Below are 12,676 nucleotides of genomic sequence, written 5' to 3' on the forward strand. Positions count from 1 at the left end.
GAACGTGTCTCAGTTTAATGTCCATGACTGCTGGTGTCCTGCTTCCACGAGCATTAGCATGTAGCTCCCCTAATGTGCTAGGAGTGGTACTTAGATGCAAGTGGGGATTATTTTCCCTCTGCTACTGTTATCAAACTCGAGCATGAGGTTCCCTGCTGACGGGCAGCACTCTTTCTTTCTCCGTCTCATCCTCTGTTTTCTTCTTGGGTGTACATAAACAAGACTGTGACTCCAGCTCAATTTAATATTTAAGTTAGTCTGACAGGATAAAGGTCAGGTGTTCAAAATGTTCTCTATCATACTCTGACCTCTGACCTCTCTGTGAAAAATAATTTGTGCAGAACCCGCCTTCTGGGTGAATCTGTATGTTCTATCATTAATATCAGCGGGCACATCGTGGATATTCATGTGTCACTGTAATTAAGGCTCGCAGTGTACAAGGCTGAGAAGCTGTCAGCACTGAAACAGCAAGCTCAGAGAGGAACAAACTCTGTGTTTTCATAGGTCAGTTTGCTGACTGTGGCACCCAGTTGCTATGCAGCAAGTTGACCTATGGCTGTGCCAACCTTTTTTCTTCTATTTTCTACCACGCAGAGAGCAAACACTGAGGCTGCAGCTACTGCAGGCTCAACTCTCAGTAGCATATCAAACTCCAAACATTGATTTTCATGTATTTCAACTGAAGAAAATGATAAGTGAACAAGTTCTTACGGCACACAGTATGCTTTAACCATTAACTAAAAAAATACAGGAAATAAATCGGGCCTGCATTTTCTTTATATTATGCTTTCAGTGTATCTGGTGAAATCCACCCATATGTGCTCCTCAGGGTCACAGAGAATGCTAAAGACGTTAGAATAAGATAATATAGCTCAATAATTTAATCTGTGCTGTTGTTGAATGCATCTCTTCTCTTTTTCTCTCATCTCTGACCTTTTTCGTTTTAGTCAACTTTTAATCCCTTTGTGAGGTCTTCTCGCAGGAGTTCACTGAGATAATGTGCAGCAGCAGAGAAGATATTGGTGTGCTTTTCTGGGTGACTCCTCAATGATCATTCTCATCAATCCCCACTCTAAGTCAGAGCTCCTAGGTGTATGTGAGGTGTGCAGAAGGGAGCGATAGAGTTTATTGGCCGAATCAAACATGCTGGTGTGCACACATGCAGCTTATTTACATGCTAGAACATGTAAAGTGCATTTTCCACACACTGCCACATTGCTTTAGTATCAGTCACTGTGCAGTCCACCCTTTGGGCTTCCTTATTAGGGGTGGGTTTTGATTATCGATTCATCGATTAAAATCGATTCTCGCTTGGATAACGTGATATCAATTCATTAAAATCCTGAATCGATTTTTTAATATAAATCTATTTTGCCCGAAATGCCAGAATCTCAGGTTAAACCTCACAAAATTTCAACAACCACCAAACAGCTAGAACAGTAAATGAGAGCAGGTACACTGATTCTGCACAGACGTAAACACAAAGCGCGGACCCGCCGACGCATCAGAATCAGTGAGATTCGGCGGGTCCGCGCTTTGTGTTTGCACCATTTTTGCCCTGATTCTGAAGCTGCAGGTTTTATCTCTCTCCAAACATTATTGACTGAACCAGCAGCAAAAGAAGATCCAAACTACGCTTCACATAAACATGGTCATGAATTCCCTCTTATTGTTTTGTTGCCACCTTGATAAAATCACACTTCATGCACAGCTCTCTCTCTCTCTGTGTACTTCAAGAACAGTTTCCCGTCTAAAAATCTGTTTTCTGCGTTATTCGCTTGCTTGTTACGCACAAGTCTACCGTTCTTACAGCGCTGTCGGATGCTGTTTTTTTCCCCCTTTTACTTACTTCCGAAAAGAAAGCCTCATTTCTGCCGTTCAATACCGAACAAATGTAAACTTTTTAAAATTATGCAAAACTGCAAAACGCTTAGCTGTGTCTCTAATAAAACCTCTGTAACTTTGCTCTGCTTCACGTCAGCAGCATCAGGTACTGTTCATATGTTCATTAATGGTTTTGTTTCGTTTTTGATGTACTGCAGAATATTTTTATAAAATCCCAGGCCAGGAAAACCTTCATGTTTTTCTGTGTTTTATCCTCAGCTACTTTGACACAAAGGCATCTGCTGTGACGCTCATACCTTTGATTATGTCTCGCAAGTGTCAGATTTCTTTTTATAGATATAAAAATATAGAAATGTACTGATGCATGATCTGAATTATAATATTTCTGACTGTCTGAGGCAAAATTTCCCGATTCAAATTGAATCGAATAGTGGATCGAATAGTGGATCGGACGTTGTGAATCCGAATCGAATCAATTCTAGAAATGAGTGACGATACCCTGCACATCATTATGCTCGTCATCTGAACACAGTGAACTCATTGTCATGCACAAGAAACCAGTTCGAGATGATTTGAGCTTTGTGACATGGCTCGTTATAATACCAGAAGAAGGCATCAGAAGATGGGTACACTGTGGTCATAAAGAGACAGACATGCTCAGCAGCAATACTTGGGTAGGCTGCTCTGTTTCAACAATGCTCAGTTGGTGGTAATGGGACCAAAGTGTGCCAAGGAAATATACCCCACACTATTATATCAGCAGCCTAAACCACTCATGCAAAGCAGGATAGGCCCATGCTTTCATGTTGGTTACTCCAACGTTTGACCCTACAGTCCAAATGTTGCAGCAGAAAACAAGAGTTTTCTGAGCATCAGATTCTGATGCTCAGTTTGAGCTTCAGCAGGTCGTCTTGACCACGTCTACATGACTAAATGCATTGAGTTTACCCCATGAGACTGGCTGGTTAAATATTTGTGTTAACAAGCAGCTGAAGAGGTGTATGTAACAAAGTGTCCGGTGAGTGTATGTGTGTTATTTGTGGAGGACATGAACAATCAATAACCCATACCTCTACTCGACAGGAAACAGCCGTGGACTGTTTATGCTGTGTTATTGGTGTGCATTTTGTGTTCTAGTAGGAAATGGAGTCGTGTGAGGAGTGAACAGAAACTGCTTGCATAGTTTCACTTTCATTGATCCTAATATTCAGCTGCACTAGCTGCCACAGCAGTGTGAGAGAGTTGTGTATATGTGTGTGCGTGAGAGACGCTTGACCTATTGAATGCACTCTGCTGTTGCTGCAGGCTTCAGTTTCATGTTGCACTGGGCTCTATCAAAGGGAATTCTAATAACTTCACTACTGAATAATGTACGCTTGCTTCTCACAACTAGTAGTTTCATTAACATGAACTGTAACCGTAACATGATTTACAGCTTTTATTATTTATATGAAAACATGTTCTTCTGCTTTAAATGAACAGAAACATGTTCTATTCCTTTAAAGCGTAAGTTATATATTCCCAACATAGTTGGGTGAATTTTTGAAGCCACATACACACACGATAGGCCGGTCTGTGGTGCTGATAAAATCATTTTTCTCCCTAAAGCACCAAGTGCACTGCACCTGCACATCTTTAGTTGGAAAGATGTTCAGGGATTTGTGCTCTAAAGATACTTTTTTCCACCCAAAGTAACCAAAATGAGTCTTCCTCACTCCTCATGCGACAACATATACAACTTATTAGAAAATATCAAACATTTGAGCAGCTGTAAAAGCGAGAAAGATGACTCGTTTATAAATAACTTTGGCTGAGATTACTAGAATACCTTGTCAATACCAGACTCTGTCACGCTCTCCAGCAAACACAAACACTCCGGTCCTCTTGAGGCCGTGCTGTCGATAATCTGCATTACCGAACTATAAAGTCACCTGCATCTATCACAGTTCTTTCTGCTATTAGGCTAAGATACAATCAGCCACTGCAATCAATGGCCTGCCTTGCTGTGTCTGCAGTCCATGCCGCTGTCCGTAGTGCTGAAGTAGCAATGCTGGCTGTACTCTATTCCTAAAATATCCCTTTAATATTTCTCAGGTCATTCAGAAACATCTGTGCTACAAAAAACAAAAAAGCATATACACCGGCTCAGCCACTAAAGCTTGTGGGGTTTTACATGAGAAATGGCTAAACATCCAGTTTTTACTGCTTTGCTGTTTTGTGCAACTTGCAGGTAAAGTGACTGAGTTAATTAACCTGCACTTGTATAATTCATATAATGTAATACGATATCTATGCTAACATAAAATGCCGCTGCTTGGATTGTACAGTGTAAAACATGGGAAAATCCTGCCTGCATATTGTCAGCCCCCCCCCCCCAAAAAAAAAAAAAAAAAATCTTAGGTGCTTGTAAAGTAATTTTTTAAAACTTTGCTATAAAATTACAAAGAGACAGTTGTAGTATGGAGAGAAAGAAGGCGATTCGATAAAACTGAATTGGAGATTTATGGTTAAGGCAGCCTACAATGGAGGCTGCAGGCATGTAATAGTATTTCTTACACTCAATGTAGTAAAATGGCCTTGAAATATAATTTTTATATTCTCTATAGCTGCCTGCGGGCTCCGCATGATTTTGTACAGAGCAAGCAACTTTATTTCAGTCAATAACGATTGCTGGTTAATGGACCCCCCCCTCCTTTGTATTACATGCCAATTATTCTCACGTTCATGAACTTTAGTAATATTTGAGAACATTGAGAACTTTTTATTTGTTCTGTAGGTGTTCAGCAGATCTTCCGAGCTTACACTTCTCTTCAGGAAATGTGCAGACAAACATAAAGAAAGATCAGTGCTACCAATCGTCATAGTCCAACATTTTCTATCATAGTCGAGATTTGAAAAAAGAAAAATTAAGTATAAAATGTTTAAGATCACGGTCATATTTTGTTTAATCCAGAATCAGTTCATGTTATATACAGGATGGTATATTCTGTATTAGGGATGCACTGATACCGATACTGGTATCGGGTATCGGGGCCGATACTGTAAAATGTGTGTGTACTCATACTCGTAAAAGTTAACCGATACCATGAACCAATACTAACTTATTTCATTAATCAGAGGGTGGCTTGTCATTTTTGTTGTAGTTTTTTAGATTGGCCACTAGGGGGACATCCAGCGCTAAACAGGCACAGGGTTAGACGAGTCAGACTGGCAGCTCCAGATAAAAAAAAAAAAAAAGAGAAACTGGAGGCTGCTGTAGCTAGGCTAAACAAAATGTCAGCAGTGTGGACCGGAACAGCCAACTTTAACTCAGGTTTTGGAAAAGCGATGAAAAATGTCAAGAGAAAATCCACGGGCAGTTAAAATAACAGAGGCTCTGACTCATTTTATCGCTCTGGATGACCAGCCAATGCCAGTCGTGGAAAACATAGGATTCTTCTCAGCATACTCGAGCTGCAATATGAAATTCCCAGCCGCCCACACATCAGGGAGATAATGGTGCCAACTTTCTAAAGAGGTAAAGACAAGCAGTGTGTGCGCAATGTCAGTCCTTGGTTTAACGGCACAGTGGACTGATGATCCACGGGCAGATGAGGAGTTCGTTCGTCAATGCCAAATACTTTCGTTATTTTGTTTGTTTGTTTACAATATGGACACTCGGCAACAATTTAAAAGTTTATTTTATTCTCAAACCTAATTTGTATTTATTTTATTCCAAACAGAAGTGTTTATTTATTATTCCGAAAGCTCGAGACAGTGCCAATAGTTCAGTGATATTTTGTTAAATTACAATGTGGAGACTCTGCAATAATTTAACAGAAGTGCTTATTTTTCACTTGAAATTTTTTTGTGGTCATTTTTTTTAATAAGATATTATTTATTATCGGCAGAGAATAAAATAAAACCTGTCTTCCAATTCATTGCATTTGTGTGTGTGTGTGTATGTGTGTGTGTTTTATGAAGTATCGGTTTTTGTACTCTGTATCGGGAAGTACTCAGATCCAAGTATCGGTATCGTATCGGTTTGAAAAAATTGGTATCGTTGCATCCCTATTCTGTATATAAGTGAGTGATACACTTTTCACTCCAGACATTTTTTTCTAAATGATCTTAGAGGTGACGGGGCTTTCTCCATTGCCGCCCCGAGGCTCTGGAACAGTCCTCGGAAGTCTTCAAATCGAATCTGAAGACCTACCTATTTTCCAAGGCTTTCCGATCTCTCTGACACCTCTTTTATTCTGTTTTAGCTATTCTGGTATTTTACCTCATTGGATGATGTTTGCATGCGTATACATGTATGTAATGTTCAAGTATGTGTGCTTGTGTGTGAATGTGTACATTTTTGTATATGTATGTGCATATTTGCATGTACACATATTTTTTACAAACATATATAGATGTCTTACAATGTTTTCTATAATGTTTTCATCTTATCTATTTTAATTCTTTTTATTATATTATCCCTCAGTTCAGCACTTTGGCCGACACTTGATGTCTTTTAAATGTGCTATATGATGAGATGACTTGACTTGGCTAGACATTTCTGTACCACAGTTACTATATTGATGCCACGTCTGTATGGGATCATCAAAGTAGATCAAATATGAACACACTTCTTTCTTTTTCTTTTATAGAGTTATTCCAAACCTTCTTAGTCATTTGTGATTCAGTTAGCACTGACGTGTCATCTTCACAGTTAGAATACTTCACATTAGAGGAAAATGTGATATGTTCTTTTGGGCCTCTGATCATACTTAGCTTCCCCTGCTACCATTGGCTCAGCCCCATGCCGAACACTCATCAAGAGATCAGATTTCACATTTTAAACCCCAGCTTGTACTTGTACTCGAGATGCTTTCTGTAAAGCTGAACTAAAGTCGCCTGAGTGGTGTATAATTTTTTTTCTTGGCATACATTGTATATGTTTTTGTACACGCTGCAGGAATATTTTAGAGTTTGCATTGTGCTTGTATGGAGAGGATACAGTTGTGTGTGTGTGTGGAGGTGTATGTGTGCCTTTTATGAGAGGTTAGAACTCTTGAGTGCATTTCTGCTTCATTTAAATCCATCAATACCTCAATTAGTAGCTGACGTGGGCTCAAGGGAAGTGCAGTCTGCATGTTTCTCTGCTTTATTTGCACTCTCAGCCCATTGTTTCGTCTTACACATTCAGCAGTGAGAGACTGACACCAAATAGTGTTAATCTAATAAATATACGAGTTATATAGCAAAAGATCAATTTTACATATTTTTGCTGTTCTTTGTAATTGGTTATTTAAATTTATACATTTATAAGTCTAATTATGTCCGTATTGTGCAGAGATGCTCCAAGTGTTATCAGTTGGTCTGTGTAATTGAATTTTGTGTTAAGTCTATGAGTGTAAGTACAAGCAAAAAAGAAACATTTTAAATTTACTGGTTATTTTTAACCTGCTCCTTAAACTTGTTTGTTCTTTTGGTGCTGTATATACACAGGTCTGCAGTGACACTGAAAAGGTTTAAAAAGTAGTGTTTATTTTTTTTAGTAATCCTTTTTAAAAAACAAATTAGTAAAAATAAAAATGAACGCACAGGATTAAATATTAAGCAGTTGTTTGTGTGATTTCCAGCTACTAAAGGTTAGCATGACTGGCTCTCTAAATAGCATATAGCATTAACATAAATTTTTCACCTATAATATCATGGATACTACCAACTTTTTGATTAAACAAACTAAACAAACTAAGTTAAATTTAAAAAAAAAACATTAACTAAATTAAAAAAACAGAAAATCCCATTGAGCTTACCTTTTAATATTCACCCTAATACCCAAAATACAAGAGAAAGCAAGGTATCTCCTAAGAACACAGGCTGCGGGCTATGAATTGCTAATGCCATCTAATCATGTGCAAAGTTTTAAGGCCAATGTGTGACGCACCTGCCACTGGGACATGACCAGTAAATTAAGGTCACCGTAATGAATATCATCACAAACTAAATTTATATCATTTATTTCATTCATTTATATTGATAGTATGATATGTTACCCTACATGATGATTAATTTTAAACTGAATTTCTTCTATTACTGCGGCCCACCTGTAGTTCCGTTGCAGCCCAGCAGGGGACCCCAGCACACACTTTGGGACTCACTAGCATAAATAATAACTATAGTCAGGGGTGCACATAAGTGGTCCGCAGTCCCGCATTTGCTGTCAAAATAAAAGACGCACACCAGATAAGAAGTTGTAACGCCGTTTGCGTACATATAAAAGGCACTGTTTTTGTCCTCTAGAGTGGGATTTTCACCACATCTTTGTGCATTCATTATTTGTTTGAAGCCAGCTCACCTCCTGCAACCACTTTTCCGAGAATACGCGCTTCTTTTGCAGTTCGGACTCCTTCTGACATTTCTTTGGAGGTGGAGGAACACCAATGTAATTGCTTAAAGTTGTTTAAGTTGAGTTTGCTTCTTCGACATCTTTAAACGTTCTAAACAAATGTCTGTCCTCCTCCAGAAAATCTTATGTACACAAACGCGCGTTGCAGCTTCTTATCTGGTGCGTGTTTTTTATTTTGACAGCGAATGCGCACCTGCTGCACTTATGTGCACCACTGACTATAATTACAAATTACAAAAGGAGGCAGAACTGAAACTGAGAATTAAAAAAACAGGAGGAATAACTTAGAATACAAAACTGAAAATGACCAGGACAAAGCACACATTACAAAAAATATGAGGATAAACAGAACCAAAATGACATTTTAGTTTCGGACACATGGTTAATGTTTATTAAGTAAATAGTGTTCACCTAATCTAAGGGAATTTGACCATGTGGCAAAAAGCTTTGAAAGGGTATAAATCTTTGCATTCCTCTGTTAAGTCCTCCTGTTTCTTTCTGTTGTCTTTGTTCCCTCTCTTTCACTCCCTTCTCGACCACCTCAGCTTTCTCCTCCTCTCCTGTCTCCCCCTCTTCGCACTCACGCTTTCTCCTCTACCCGTCCGTGTTTTATTACCAGGCCCCCTGTAATATTGCTGGATATTAAAAAATATACATCAACTGAGCAATTACAGGCCATCAAAAAGAATAGGTTTAGCCCGGGGCCGTGCAAGTGCTGCACGGTAGATGCATAGAGATCAGATGAGGAGAAGGCCTTACCTCTGCTCGGGCCACTGAAGCACAGCCGAGAAGATGTAGAACATTTTAGGTACTGCATTGTACTTCGCATGTTTCATTCACACGTGTTTGTATACAAGGTCAAAAACAGCTTGAATACCTCAATGTGCACAGAGAGGTATTCATATGTGCAGTCAGGGGCACAGGAACACTTCAGCAGTCAAGCATGCGCTCGTAGGTACAACCGTAAATGATGAATACAGTCGTGCACACGTGATTTCACAGTCATTGTGCACCCTTTCTAGACTTCTTTTCATGAGCAAACATGATCCCTGCTGATGTTAACTCGCCGAGGCCTCCGATTTAGATGGAGAAAATAGCCCCTGTTAAGGAGCAATAACATTTAGAGATGGGGCTGAGGAGACTCTGTTTATAGGACTCACTTAAAATTCATAGTTGCTATGCAAAATAAATCAGCAGTTTCCTGCGCGGGGGCAGTGGGTACGGGAATGATGGCGCTGGGAGCGAGGGAGAGGGAGGGGCTCCAAGTGAATAAGGGATGAGGTTTAAACGTCGGCAGTCCCAAGTCTGACACGCACAATAGCGCACAGACCCGAGCGTGCACATCCGCGCAGGCACACACAAACACGCACGAGTATCAACCTCCTTTTGATTTTTGCTGGCTGCTTCAAAGATGAAAATGTGCTGTGAGGGAGGGAAAAAAGACAGAGAAACATGTTGAAAGAGTCTGTGTGTAAGTGTTTGTTTGTTTGTGTGTGGGGGGAGGTTACTGTACGCGGGATCCGTGCTTGTGTGCGGACGTGCTTGTCGAGTCTCTTGATTTGAATGTAGAGCATCAAAAACAAAAGACTGAGAGATATAAGTCTGATGTTTTTGGCAGATGGCAAATGATCACAGATATACAGATGTTTCAAAGACATGTTTCAGCTAATTAAAAGATAAGGCACACAATTTAATTTTCCCTCTAGAGGGAATTTACAGGTTGTTTTAGCCACACTAGAAGCAGAGATCCTGAGCAGGATGGCAGTGTTAGTATTCTGCTCCTCTAATTTTAAAAGGAAAAATTGTATTATAAACTTGATAACACCCTTAAACATCATCAGGTCAAGGTTTTTATTCATCCAATACTATTATAACATTGTTATTTTGACACATTAGTGTGCTGTTGTTATCATTTAACTCATCAAACATCCTCACAGAGCTAATGGCGTGTGTGTAAGCCTGAACTCTGGTGAGGCCCTGATACGTGTGGTATCCAGTGTAGCGACACCTTCACGCATGCCACCGAAATGATGAATAACAACAGAGCAAAAAATAATCTGCAGCATTTTTCAGCCTGCGTGACGTTTCAACACATCAGAGTAATTCAAACGCCATCATGCAAATAGCCATTCACACAAGTGTGGGATAATAAATGATTAATTATGTTTTCAAGTACTTTAAATGGCTTGTGATTGTCTAACCTTCCTGGCACTCCAAGTATAATCAAAGCGTACTGTGTGCAGCCAAAATAAATGATTACAAAGTTAGCTACAAATGCTGGTTCAACCACAGGAATGCTGTGTGTTTGTGTGTGCGTGTGTGTTTGTGGATGAGGGTGGGTAACAGGCCTGTTTCTACAGTGCTCTCTATGTTTTACTTTGGATTTGTTTGTGTACATGCAAGCCTATTGCGTGTAGATGCACTGTGCACGTGTGCAAGGCCAACGTTGCTGTATTTGTGCATTTCTGAGTGTGAGTATGTGTGTGCGCCTGTGCATATCTGAGGTTCGTGTACGCCTGTGTGAGACAACAGCACGGCCAGCGGACTTGTCTGCTGTGTATGAATAATCAAAGTGGTCTCTCTCATCATTAAATCATCACTGTCCTGGTGGGAGCCTGAGGAGGGAGATGGAGCGAGAGAGCGAGGGAGAGAGCGAGGGATCATAGTTAGCGCTGCAGGGGTACATGCTCGCTCTCTCCTCCATCGTGTACTGTGGCTGAGATGTGTCATGAGCACAAGTCTTTTCTGCTCTCTGCGCTCGCCCACTTAGCTCCCCCAGACACATCCGCTCTCGTGCGCACACATATTCATACATACGCGCACACGTGCACGTTGTTCAGGAGTGTACAGACACTCGCGCACTGAGTCAAACACACGTATCGCTTCCCTTCTTGGAAGCGAAGGCCTCGGAGCGCTGCTACAAAAGCATCTGCCACATGTAGCTGCCGTTACTGTCCTATTCAGTCACACAGTCCTCACCACTGCGTGCAAACACCTCAAAATGCATAGCGCATATATAGTACAAATGTGTTTTCCTAATAAAAACAAGACTTGGAGATTTGTCTTTTTGACAGAATCCTTTGTAGCTGGTTAACTGACGAAAGCTGCTCCACTAATTAATCTTAAAATGACAATGAGTCTAAAGCATCTCTCAGTTTTGCATCATTTTGTAACCTCTTTCAGCCTATTACAACCCCAAACCTGCCCATTATTAAAAAGCAGATACGATATCGTGCAAAAGTCTTAAATCGGCCCTCATTTCTTTATATTTTGCTTTCAGGGAGCCAGACTTTCTTGTCTTGAGCAATAGCTCTCAAGGCTGTCTGAAGTTCTTTCAAAGCTTTACTTTGGACATTTGCTGTTTTTCCCACTCTGTCCAGTCCTTGTACCTGACCAGTTTCAGAGGAATGTTTTTGTTTTGTTTGCTTTCTTAGCCACTTAAGACTGACCTATAAATCATTCAAGCATAAAAAAAGGCAAGGCTGTTGTTTCTACACACACGTGTGTGGAGGCCAATCCATGACACTGTCAGTCATGGATTGGCCTCCCCAGAGCCCGGACCTCAACATTATTGAAGCAGTGTGGGACCATATTGAGTGAGGATGGGGGGAAAAGGCAGACAACATCCGAAGAAGAACTTTGAATGTCCTTCAAGAAGCCTGGAGAACTATTCCTGCAGACTACTTGAAGAAATGACAAGAAAGGTTAGTTAAGAGAGTTCAGGTTGTGTTGAAGAATAAAGGTGGACATAACAAATATTGAGTTGGAATCTGGTTAGAATCGTACAAACTCTTTCTTATGTATGGTTGCACATTTCAGTTGCTGAACCCATGTCCCATTTTTATGTCCCTAGTAAAATATAAGGAAATGGGGGATGACTCAAGACTTTTGCACAGCACTGTAGACTAGAGAAAGCTAGGGTGACAATTAGCAGGTAAGGACACGCATAATCCCAAGTGGAAATCAAGATTTAAATGAATATCCTTAATATGCTTTTACAATTTATTCAAATGCTCTTGTGAATACAATTTAAATATGAAACTTAAAAAAACCTTCATAAAACATTATTTACATGTGGCAAACATTTGATGTATTATTTATTGTCATTTGTTGAAATCTGTGGCTCATACTTGTCTGCTTAGATACATTTTAAGATTCAGTATCGTCTGTAATTACAGCTTTTCTAATAGGAGTGATTCCCATAACCATATTCTGCTGCTGATTTCGATGTGCTGTCTAACACTACTGACAGCAGTCGGCTCCTCTGAATTGTTTTACTTGAATTGCAAAGTGTATAATAATAATTGAGATAATGCTCTCTTCGATGGAGATTAACATATTCATTCAGTCTGCTCAGACTGCAGGAGCTAATATGGTGTAATCCAATTCAGGAGCTTCACACCTTAGAGATCATTATGGTGTGAATAGCACCTGAAAGTCTCTGCGAGTGTT

The 12,676-nt window shown here is 40.0% G+C and overlaps 1 protein-coding gene across 2 annotated transcripts in view; it reads left to right on the forward strand.

The window, feature by feature from the left end:
- Positions 1–12,676, forward strand: part of dscamb (Down syndrome cell adhesion molecule b) — a 131,973-nt gene that overhangs the window by 95,907 nt on the left and 23,390 nt on the right. The gene's annotated exons all lie outside the window — the stretch shown is intronic.

The sequence above is a fragment of the Neolamprologus brichardi genome, chromosome 14 (genome assembly GCF_056152115.1).
Source record: "Neolamprologus brichardi isolate AB-2024 chromosome 14, ASM5615211v1, whole genome shotgun sequence".
Lineage (NCBI taxonomy): Eukaryota > Metazoa > Chordata > Actinopteri > Cichliformes > Cichlidae > Neolamprologus > Neolamprologus brichardi.